The sequence below is a fragment of the Arvicola amphibius genome, chromosome 6 (genome assembly GCF_903992535.2).
Source record: "Arvicola amphibius chromosome 6, mArvAmp1.2, whole genome shotgun sequence".
Lineage (NCBI taxonomy): Eukaryota > Metazoa > Chordata > Mammalia > Rodentia > Cricetidae > Arvicola > Arvicola amphibius.
Genome location: NC_052052.2, coordinates 102,589,901 through 102,602,048, shown reverse-complemented (window position 1 = coordinate 102,602,048; position 12,148 = coordinate 102,589,901). Strand labels below are relative to the sequence as shown.

The window sequence follows — 12,148 nt, the reverse complement described above, 5'->3', positions numbered from 1 at the left end:
AAAAAAAAAATCAAAATTTCTACTTTCAAGCTTTCCTGTGAAAGTGTGAGGTCATTGCTGAATGAGTCAGGCGATGGGGCTGGAGAGAGGCCTGCTCTCCCAGAGGACCAGGGTTCGATTCCCAGCACCCACGTGGCAGCTCACAACCAACTGTAACTCCAGTTCCAGGGGATCTGACACCTTCCTCCGGCCTCTACAGGCACTACACATACGTGGTACCCATACACACATGCAGGCAGAACATTCGTATACATAAACTAAAAATAAATTTTAGGAAACAGGTACTGTAGAGATGTCACAGCAGTTAAGAACACTGGCTGCTCTTACAGAGGGCCCAGGTTCAATTCCCAACATCCACATGGCAGCTCACAACTGTCTGTAATTCCAGGGGATCTGACACCCTCAATCAGGCAAAACAGCAATACATATAAAAAAATGTTAGGAAGAAAACCCTTCTTTTCTCTCTACTGTGCACTTGTTTTTTGTTTCTTTGTTTTGTGTGTGTGTGTGTGTGTGTGTGCGCGTGCGCGCGCGCGCAAGCGTGTATTCTTATGTTTGCTGTAATAGATAATTGTCCTCCAATCATTTAATCAAACTGACACTTCAAAGGGTACAGCAAGTTATCCTGTGGCTTTGTTTGCTTCCTGGCTCATGTCCATGTAATCTCAAGGATTCATAGCTCTTGAGGATCCAAATCAAATCAAGGGCTTGTCAATTGAGAAAGAGAAAAAGAGAGGGGGGAGAAGGAAGAGGGGGAGGGGGAGGGGGAGAGGGAGAGGGAGAGGAGAAAAGAAGAAGAAGAAGAAGAAGAAGAAGAAGAAGAAGAAGAAGAAGAAGAAGAGAAGAAGAAGAAGAAGAGAAGAAAGAAAGAAAGAAAAGAAAGAAAGAAAGAAAGAAGAAGAAGAAAGAAAGAAAGAATTCTGTCTAAACACACTCACTTCCTAAGGAAATCGTTTAAACCCAGGGAGAGGAGGGAGATGAGAACCATGAATGAGGGCATGGAGCTGGGTGCGGCAGGACAGGCCTCTTATCCTCAGATACCTGGAAGCCTGAGGTAAGAATCTGAGTTTGAGAGTTCGAGGTCAACACAGTGAGACCTTGTCAGAAACAGAACACTGCACTGAACAACAACAGAAAGAGCAGCAGAGGGACTGGAGGGGAGGCAGGGAAACTGTGTTGACACAGTCAACCTTCACTTCTGTGAGTCTGGCCTCCTTCCAGCCCTGACCTCTGACATCACTGAGCAAGCATTTGTAGCAGTTGCTTCACACCTGCTGGCCCCAGAACATTCCATTCTGAGGCCTTTGCCAGGAGCAGTGCATTCTCTGGCAAAGGGTGAAGCTCCAGGGAGACCCCGCTGGGTCCCGGCTAGGAGTTCAAACCAGCAATTAGCCTCCACTGCCTCCCTCTGCAAGCCTTTCATCTCCTCTCTGCCACACCTCCGTCATCTCTCCCTCCCTGTCAGGCCTCGGCCTCAGGGCTGCCTGGTGCCACCCTGGAGGAGGTCCTCAGATGGAGTGACTGGGCCCACCCAATGGAACTTACAGGTCAGGCCAGAAACAACATCTCAGCTCTTGTCTTGTGCATTCGGAGCCCCAGCCCGACTCTATCTCCAAGGCAGAGGGGATCTTCTCTGTTTGTACTGGCTTTACTGTGACCGACTCTGTCTGTCTCTGGCTGCTGTCTGTACTGAGTCTGAGTATCTTAGAGAAGTGTCTGTCTGAGATAAGAGCCACCTTACAGTTAGTCCTGGAGACCCCAGGGACCATTGCCCTACAGTCGTCTGTGGACCTGTTGGAAACCGGCCAGGTCCACTTGTGCCTAATGGTCCCTGTGTGCTTCCGGAGTCCACTCACTCAAGCTGCGGTCACCATTTAGGGAAATGAAGCCCCCCTGAGGATACAATGGCACTAAAACCAGGTCCCCATGACTGAGAGTGTCACTCCTTCCTCCCAACGGCCTGTTGAGTGCAGACTCACTGTTCTCATTACCCAGGAAAAGCCAATTTCATCAGGATTCCACCTTGGCTGGGCAAGGACAGGTCAGGCGAGTAAGGGGTGCAATTGACAGTCAAGGGGGTGAGCATACACTGTCTATACACCAGGGACATTGTTGATGGTCCTGAGGCCCTGTGTGGACCCTCCAAACCAACTCTTGACAGGCAGTGAGGTGGCCCTTTATTTTCTCCATTGAAGAAGCGGTGAAGTGAAGATCTTCCAAGGTGACAGAGACAGTGAATGACAGGGCCCAGCCCAGCCATCCGACTCCATGGCACTCATCCTCTGTCCAGACCTTTAAACTGCCGGGCAGAATAAAGATGCCCTGGGACGTACCGTTTCCACAGTGTGTTATTTAGTTTCCATGGACACACCCAAGGTCAAATGACCAGGTGGGTGGTATCATCCAATCTCTTGTACCCACCTGGGTGTGATGTTAATGAAAAGCATATAAGAGCTAATTATAAGAGGTAAGAAAAAAAGAAAAAGTCGGGCAGTGGTGGTGCACGCCTTTAATCCCAGCACTCAGGAGGCAGAGGCAGGCAGGGCTTTGTGAGTTCGAGGCCAGCCTGGTCTACAGAGTGAGTTCCAGGACAGACTCCAAAACCCTGTCTTGGAAAAAAAGAAAAAGAAAAAAGAAGAAAAAGGTAAGGAGTATTGGTAGCCCTGTAATCCTCAGACTCAGGAGGCTGAGGCAGGAGGATTGCTGTGAGTTTGAGGCCAGCTTGGGCTATAGACTGAGACCCTCTCACAAACAACAAATAGAAAAACAAACAATCAATAACAACAACAAAACCAAAGTGTGAACTTGAAGTGGTTACACTCCTCCCCCTGCAGCCACATCCACCTCACCACGTGCTCACAGGTTCCAGCAGAGTTGTACGGCACCTGCCCAGACCCCACATTCACAATGCAACACAACGGGCAGGAACAGACTCTGCACTGCCTGCAAGAAAGGCCCTTCTGTAAAACCACTGGATTCTCATTTCTAGAGTAAGCTGGAGTGAGGGCCTTTGACCCACTGACCACATGCGAGCCTGCAAGCAAAAGTTGTCCTTGGGAGCAGTGGGAGCAGAAATCACACCTGTGGCCCTGTGGTCACTGGAAAAAACAACACTCCTTTCTCCCTTGCAATCACTTCCGGGGCACTTGAAGACAGCACCTTTCTGGCAGCTTCAGCTCCTGCAGGGCTGCACCTCTATCCTGCAGCGTGACAGACATATAAGCCTTCCTGCTGCAACGTGACAGACATAAGCTTTCCTGCAGGTGCGAGCTGGCTGAAGCGAGGAGTCCAGGGGTCACAGAGAGCTAAGACAGGTTCCCAGCACAGATTTATGTTTCGTAAATGTGTGTGTGTGTGTGTGTGTGTGTGTGAATAGTGCTAACATGTGGGTGTGAATGGTGCTGTGTGTGTGTGTGTATAGTGCTAAGGTGTGTTGGGGGTGCTGTTTCTTTGAAGTATGCAGGGCAGGTGGCGCTGTCGGAGGTATAATAGTAGAAACTGTTAGGAAAAACTTCCTTTTCCCAGCTTTCAAAGGGGACATGGCTTTATCAGACGAAGTCAGAGAATGGTGAGCAAAGGTCACCACGAGGCTGTAAAAAGAATGCTCTAGTTATGTGCTGTATCTCGATGTGGCTTCTCCCGAAACCACATTCTTCCGATTCCTGTTGGGAGTGACTCTTAAAGAGGCCAGCAGCTAGTGTTACACAGGCAGGGTGGGTCTCCCAAGCCCTTATTTTCCTAACAATATCACTGCGGCTCTGGAAGGCATTGTCTAAATTTGTATTTTAATATGTTTTTCTCTTGCTTTATTTTTGATACTTTTTTAAAAAATAAAAATTTCCTACAAAAAAAATAAGTCTAAACCCTTGGACTGAATCAGTACAGGAAGGTCAGGGGTCATTCCTGAGAAGTCCTTGTGGGTAGACATACAGTAGCCCCACAGTGAGGCCAGACCCTAGCTAAATGTATGTCTCTCCCATCAATCACGGACAGACCCTGAGCTGGTTACCAGCTCCCTAACTCCTTCTGCATGCTCTGGACTTGACCTTCCTCACCAAAACTTGGCCCCCTATGTGCAAACACAAACAGAAAGGGCCACTTATCTGTGTTACCCAACCAAGGCAAACAGCTGTAGCTGGTCCCTGCCCACACCCCCAAGGTTGGGCTGTTGAGCCAAAGCTAAGAACACAGGGGTAGATTTTTTTCCCCTTCTGTTTCCTCCTGGCAAGGCTCCTGCGTTCAAGGCTTCCGTCCCCACCATAGAAACCCAAGTCTACAAGCATCTCTGAGCAGTTATGAAACTGCTCATTCATTTTCAAAGGAACCCGCACAAATGCCACCCTCCATACATCCCAATGACACATCTTTTTAAAACAGAAAGTCCAGGCGAATCTTTCTCAGATTTCAGGATAGACCTGTTCCCCTCTACTGTGGTTTCAGGTCAACAGACTGGTTCTTTGCAGCAAGTGGGGTGGGGGGAATCTCCATTCATACCACAATAGCTGAAGGCATTGATTACCCGTCTAGTTTTGATTGGGTCCCCTCAGCCGTGTGGCCTTGTGCAAATCCCTTAACCTCCTCCTAACCCTTGGTGTACTCGTTCGTAAAATAAGGACCTGAACTACATGGTTCTTGTTATAGGATGAATGTGTCCTTTGATGTCCCTGTTCCCAGTGTGACTGTACTGAAGATAAGGCCACAAGGGTAATTAAGGTTAAAAGAGGTCATGAAGATGGGACCATAACTGAATAGAGCTGGTGTCTTTATAGGAAGAGGAAGAGGGCTTGGGGAGATGGATCAGTCAGTAAAGTGGTGGCTGCACAAGCATGAGGACCTGAGTTCAAATCCCCAGCACCCAAGTAAAAGTCAGTCTACCACTGGTGAGGGGGAGAGGGGAGAAATCAGAAAGATTCCTAGAGCATACTGGCTGATTTGGTGAGTTCCACGCTCCATGACAGACGCTGACTCTAAAAACAAGGTGTGTGTATACACGTACAGAGGAATAAATGCAATAATTAAATTAAATAAAAAGGAAGAGTTTTTTTTGTTTTTGTTTTTTGGGGTTTTTTTTATTTTGTTTTTGGTTTTTCAAGACAGGGTTTCTCTGTAGCTTTGGAGACTGTCCTGGAACTGGCTCTTGTAGACCAGGCTGGCCTTGAACTCACAAACATCCGCTTGCCTCTGCTTCCCAAGTGCTGGGATTAAAGGCGTGCGCCACCACCGCCCGGCCCTCACTGTTCTTTGAACCCTCCCAAGACAGGTCTCCAAGTCCCCTCCTTCAAGGGGCCTCTTCCTACCCCCTTAGATGTGCAGTTTTCTTTCTTGGAATATCACAACACTTAGCTTATGCCTCCTTTGTCTCAGAGTCCACAATGCTGCATGATGGGTGCTAGTGTAAGGCGGGAGGAGACAGGAGCTCAGTGCAGACCGTCTGAAGCGGTCTGAGCATGCAGTCTAAGGAAGCAGTCGGAAGACAGGATCGTCCCTTCCGTCTGAGTATTGGTAGAGGTAAGAACTCTCTAGTGGCTGGCCGCTCTGCTTCTCTGATCTTCAGCATTAACCCCTATATCTGACTCTGGGTTTTTGTTATTAATACCAATTAGAATTCATGCTATACCTGTGCCGACAACCCTGCTTACATAACATGGCTCATTGACCCAGACCCTGGCATCCCCTAGGAAAAAGCCCCGGAACCTCTTCATCTTTCCCCCAGAATATGTTAATAGTGGGTAGGGATGGCATGCAAGTGTATTGATGGATAGGTGAGTGGGTGAATAATAAATTTTTGAATTGTCCTTGCTGTAATCTATTGAGTGATTTCCAGGCTAATCTTGCTAAGTTGGGCTTGGCTCACTTCATGACCCAAATACCTTCAGAAGTCATGTTGTTTGCCAAATACGGTTCAAACTCTTCAGCTCAACCTGGCCTCTACCTCCTTCTCCAGCTCTTCTCACTCACTATTCTCCAGCCGGTGCTCCATACCAGGTGCTCTCTACCGAGTGGCTCTTCATACTGTGACCGTAGGATCTGCAGGATCCTCTTTGCTTGTCAGCAAGGCTGAATCAAACCGTCACCCGGGCCCACTGAAGTAGACCGCCTCTTTGGGAGTTCTCAAGTGAGTCATTTACACATGGGGCATCACTGCTGGAGGGTGTCCTCAAAGTCTTGCCAGTCGTCTGTCCAAGCCTCATATAGGGCCTGGGGAGGTAATTCTATTGTGTTTGCTTCATAAGTGTGAGGACCCAAGTTCAATCCCCGGAACCCAGGGCAGCAGTGTGCTTCTGTAATCTTAGCATTGCGGAGGTGGAGATGGGAGGACCTGGAGTTTTCTGGTCAGCTGGAGCTGAAGAGTCAGTCATGATCAATAAACTAGCAGCATCACTGAAGTGAAACCATTGTGTTATTGGGGCAACTGGTGCTGGTTGGCTGGAGCTAAGAAACTAGCAGTGATTCAGAAGAGACCAGCATCACCCAGGTGAAATCTTCAGGGAAAGGTGTCCTGAGAGCACAGAGATGGCTCTGTGCTCCAGACATGGCCATGGTTGTACCTCACGCTGGCAGCTGGATTTGGTAATATGCTAGAGTCACCCAGGTGGTACTGGTTTGGAAGACATGAAGGGGTCATGGCAAACAACTGATGCTCGGCAATGTGAGAGGCCAGGAGAGGTCATTGGTGAAGGTGCAGCCTCAGTGGCAGTTGAAGGCCCAGGACTGAAGGGGTCATGCAAAGAAGTGGAGGCTCAGCACCATGAAGAGAGCCTATGAGAGGCTATTGGCGGAAGTGCAGCCCAGTGGCAGGAGAAGACCCCTGAATTTTGGAGATGCCAGGACCATGGAATGAGCGCTAAGAACAGCAGCAGAAGACATAGGCTATGTGTGCCTTAGAGAGAGGAGCCGGAGAAGTGACCCCAGCCCTTGGAGGAGTCCTGAAGATTGTGAGTGGATCCAGACATTGGACGGTTGGAAATGGGTTTTGCTTTGCTTTGATTTGTGACTGTACCCTGTTTTTTTCCCTCTTGAACTAAGAAAGTATTTTACTAGAGCCCACAGTTGAGAGGCTTTGACTTTTAAAAGATTTTAAAAGAGACTGGCTATTTTAAAGGGACTGAAATTTTGATGTGTTCGAAATTGGGGAACGTTCAAAGTTATTTATGTTTTTAATGTAAGATCTTGGAGATGAATAAGAAAGAAAGGGCTGTGGTGTAATAGTGTGTGTGTATAATAGTATCTGTTTGTGTGTCAAGTTAACAAGGGGTCAGTTGTACTGGCTGGTTTTGTGTGTCAACTTGACACAAGCTAGAGTAATCAGAGAGGAAGGATCCTCAGTAGAGGAAATGTCTCCATGAGATCCAGCTGTAAGGCATTTTCTCAGTTAGTGATCAGTAGAGGAGGGCCCAGCCCATGGTGGGTGGTGCCATCCCTGGGCTGGAGGTCCTGGGTTTTACAAGAAAGCAGGATGATCAAGCCAGGGAATGTAAGCCAGTGAGCAGCACCCCTCCATGTTCTCTGCATCAGCTCCTGCCTCCAGGTTTCTGCCCTGTTTGAGTTCCTGCCCTGACTTCCTTTGGTCATGAACAGCAATGTGGAAGTGTGAACTGAATATAAACCCTTTCCTCCCTAGCTTGCTTTTGGGTTGTGGTGTTTGATCACAGCTCACAGCAGTAGAAACCCTAACAGAGACATCTTTCAAGGGCTGCACCCCTCAGGAAACCTTACTCTGGGGAGCTGTGTGTGTGTGTGTGTGTGTGTGTGTAAGCAGGCTCTCACTATACACTCCAGGGTAGCTTCAAATTCTTGTTCCTCCTGCCTCAGCTTCTTAAGTGTTAGAGGGATTAAAGGCAAAAAATCTCATGTATCTTCGAGGGCACAGCTTGACTATGTTCCCTGTGTGCAATCTCCTTGATAGTAGGTCTCTAGCTACCCGTCCCAGAGCTACCCACACTTAGGTGAGCTGTTGGCTCTTGAGTGACCACAGCAATGGCTCTTTTACCACAGAGCTCACATTGCCCATGAAGTTTACTTGAGATTCATTCTTCTGCTGTAAGTGACAAATGTCTGGTGAATATGGTCCTGTTAGTCCATGCTGGACTTTTCAGTGCCTCACCAGGTACCTTGCTTATGTTATTCAAGTGCACACAACACATGAATGGGTTAACAAGGAAAAAACATGGGAAGGTCAGGTTAATGCAGGAAGGAGGCCTGTGAGGTCTTGGAGGGTAACAGCTGCCTCAGAATGTGTGCCACAGGCTTGGTCTTGGATTTCTCTTCTTGAATGGTGGGGAAGACCTCTTGTCTTTTCCCAGCTGACTCCAGGCCAGAGTGATGGGGCAGAGATGCAGCCTGTGTTGGCAGCTGCTCTGGAGGGCTCTGTGCTGTCCCTCCTGGAGGTATGATGAAGAGAGAACAGATCTTTCCCATCAGAAGGCACAACAAAACCATGCTAAGTCAGTAACACCAAGCCTGCCTTCTTCTGTAGGCAGTTCATCTACTGGAACTAATGAACTTCTTGCCCCCAGTGGATCCATCTTCCTAAACGGTCTTCATCCAACCTCCCCTCTCTTGGATCTTCATGGTGTGTGTATGGTTTTCCTTCTTTAACCTTACATGGTAGTCATATGGTTTTCTTTGTTTACATCGCAGGGTTAAAAAAGGAATGCTTTTGTCCCAAGATAAGAACGGAGGAGAGCACAAATCACTTCTAATGAGCACTGTACTAGAGATTCTAGCCAGTGCAATCAGGTGAGAAAACAAACAGATGTCTGGATTGGAAAGCAAGACCCCATCCTGTGTGAAGATGTTCTCAAGGAATACAGAAAACAGCTACTAGCGCTAAAGAATCCAGCAATGTTTTAGGACACATACGCTGTCAACTGTATTTCTATATAGAAGCAATGAACAATCTGGAAATGAAATCAATAATTCCACCTCTATTAGCCTGATTTCTATCAAGATTCCAGCAAGGCATTTAACAGACATAGACAACTTGTCACCGAGTCTGTATGGCAGGAGCTAGAGTAGCTGACACACTCTCGAGAAAGAACAAAGTGGGAAGAGTTGCTCCGCCCACAAGGCTTACTGTTCAGCTACAGTTATCAAGGCTCTGTGGTGTTTGAAGGAGGAGGCTCAGAGATCAAAGGGGCAGAATAATAAACCCACAGTAACTATGTTCAACCCACTGACAAAGGTACAAAAGCTATTCAGTGGAGGGCGGGGGACAGCCCTTCAAATGGCACCGCAGCTATTAGATATTCTTGGGCAAAATATAAGTCTAAACCTGGAATGTGGCTGGCTTAGGTAGAGACTGCTTAGCATGCCCCGGGTTTGATCCTTAGACCACAGAAGGTGTGGAGGGTGACACAGGTAACTGAATCTCACAACTCAAACTTAAATACACTTAAAGTTTGATCACTTAAATACAGAACGCAAAATATAAAATGCAGGGGAGGAAGAAGCAGAGCCTCCAAGACAAGGGCTAGGTAGAGATGAAGTTCTTATGCAATATCAAACTCCATGTGAGAATCAAAACATTGCCTCACCGAGCAGCCGGTAACAAGGGTTGCTAAGTGAGGCTCAGGTGTCTAGGAGGGACAACAGCAGGCTGTGGCTGGGAGTCTTGCTTGATCCAGGTGTATAATATGCACAAATACTGTCACCATAGACCACTTGGCCTAAATCTCATGAGCGTCCCTCAGAAACCATGCAAAACACATATTGAGCAAGCAAATACTAGTCAAATCCAATGAAAGGCAAATCCAGGTCAGGCAGCACAGACAAGAACTGGCTTATAGTCAGCCCTTTCTCATGAAGTCTCTGCTCACTCTCTCAAGCTCCATGCCCAGAACCAAGAGGACAGGTTGAGCCCAGGCTCTAGAGTCTTACTGCTGAGAAGCAGTTCCGAGAGAAGACTCAGCTCCACTGCAGTCACCCCTGTGCTTCTCTGGGAGCAAAGTAGTCTCTGCTATCCGGAAGACTTGCAGGTTTGGAAGACTCTGGAGACCAGGTCCATTTGGTAATGGCCATTTTCACCGGAAACCCCTACAAATATTAAGCGTGGTGCCAGGTTACACAAACCACATGAACAGCACGGTGAAGGAAACTCTTGCCATCAGTGAGTGAAACGACTGGGAACTTTCTTCCTAGGCTAACCCAGTCTGCCTTTCACACGCTCAGTCCAGCCCTGATGCCTTCACTCTACCCTCCGTTAGCCCGTTAACCACCAGGACCAGTGAGAATGCCTCAGAAGGCACATCTGACCGCTTCTGTCCACCATCACCCCCAGTCCCCCCTGCTTCTATCCACCATCACCCCCAGTCCCCCCTGCTTCTGTCCACCATCATCCCCACCCCACCCCCCACTTCTGTCCACCATCGCCCAAAGTCTAGATTCTTGCTCTATTCCTACCTGCTTCTCTAATTCCATCTGCAATCTCCAGCCTGAGAAGGGCCTTAAACCAGTCAAATCAGTACCCCCAGCTTAGAATGTAAAGTTCTTGCTCTGGCATAGGTCCTGTTCTCCAATCCTTTCTCCATCTATTCTTCCCTCTTTCCCTTTCTTCCTGGCTCCTCTGAAGGCCATTCTTGCTCCTTCCTCTGATCATTTCACCAAGAGTGTTGCCCTGCCCAAAGGCTGACTGCTGGTTACTCAGGTCTTGGCTCAGAGCAGAAGACTCCTATCTACTCCACATCCCCCATCTCCAGAGACACCTGCCGTAGAACTACTATCCTGGGCCTAATGACATGCACTTAGATTGCAGTTACATTGGTCCTTCAGAGCTGTTTTGACTTGGGCCTTGGATAGCCAGACCCTTGTCACCTTGTATTGATCTGTCTTTATATGGAACCTTTCCAGGGCCACCTCTGGTTGAGTGCACAGCTGAGACCACCCCTGGGGCTATCAGTCAGATGCTGCTTGCCAAGTGTACTCCTAGTAGCTCTCAGAACAGGTGTTTACACAAAGATGTCTGGGAGGTGAGGCAGTGTTCACGCGAACTTGCCTGTCCAATGGCCTTCATGTGTGCTCATGTGGTTTTCCCTCCACCAACAGAGGCTCCCAAGAAGTATGGCTTTGCCTGCCTCGCACCTGATTGTAAAGTCAGCACACAGGAAGTGTTGAGCGTTTTGCATCCAGTGTTCACAATGCCCTGGAAAAGCTGTTTGTCTATCCATTTGTTCTCCGCCACCCCCTCCCCCACTGTATAGTGAAGAAAGGGTCAGCTTACAAAACCTCTTCGTAAGGGCGCACAGTCAAAGGCAGCTCATCTAACTCCATGGCCCACATCCCTTCCACTACACCGGAAAGATGGGAAGAAGACAGCTAGAAAGTTGGTCCTATGTTGAAAGATGAAGGTGGATGTTCTAGATGTGGTAATCAGATTGCAAATCATTAAAGACACGTGCCATCCCTCACAGACTCAATTGTTAATACAACGTCTTACACATGGGCTCACTGAGTAGAGAACTGCTTTGTCCCTTTGAGCTGGAGACACAAGCGGGTGGTCAAAATTGACTAAAGAACAAAACTGTCCTGTTGTGCTCTTTTTTTTGTGCTCCTTATACATATATTATATGGTCATAACAAATGGGCTCTCTATAATCTCAGCAATTTAATCCCTATGTCATATCAATTATTTTTATTAACTTTTAATTTTTTAATCTATTGTTTTTGTTAAGCAATATGTTTTCTTCTGCTCCCCTCCTTTCTTTTCCCCTCCCCTCCTACCCTCTCCCATGTTCCCCATGTTCCCAATTTACTCAGGAGATCTTGTCTTTTTCTACTTCCCATGTAGATTAGATCCATGTATGTCTCTCTTAGGGTCCTCATTGTTGTCTAGGTTCTCTGGGATTCTGAATTGTAGGCTGCTCTCTTTTTTTGCTGTATTTTAAAAGTTATTTATGAGTGAGTACATATGATATTTGTCTTTCTGGGTCTGGGTTACCTCACTCAATATGATATTTTCTAGATCCATCCATTTGCCTGCAAATTTCAATGTCTATTTTTTTCTGCGGTGTAGCACTCCATTGTGTAAATGTACCACATTTTCCTTATCCATTCTTTGGTTGAGGGGCATGAACATAGTTGAGCACATGTCCTTATGGTACAATTGAGCATCCTTTGGATATATACCCAAAAGTGGTACTGCTGGGTCTTG

General features: G+C 47.5%; 1 long non-coding RNA gene across 4 annotated transcripts; it reads left to right on the top strand.

Annotated features, from left to right (window-relative positions):
• The first annotated feature begins 1,306 nt into the window (after window positions 1-1,306).
• On the top strand, window positions 1,307-11,405 carry LOC119817008. Of its 4 annotated transcripts, none has more exons than XR_005285869.1 (4): window positions 1,307-1,547; window positions 5,365-5,508; window positions 5,945-6,115; window positions 8,641-11,405. It is a non-coding gene; the product is annotated as an uncharacterized LOC119817008 (long non-coding RNA). The 4 variants fall into 4 exon arrangements; XR_005285870.1 differs by having other exon boundaries at window positions 5,945-6,935; XR_005285872.1 differs by lacking the exon at window positions 1,307-1,547 and adding an exon at window positions 2,974-3,314.
• The last annotated feature ends 743 nt before the right edge of the window (window positions 11,406-12,148 follow it).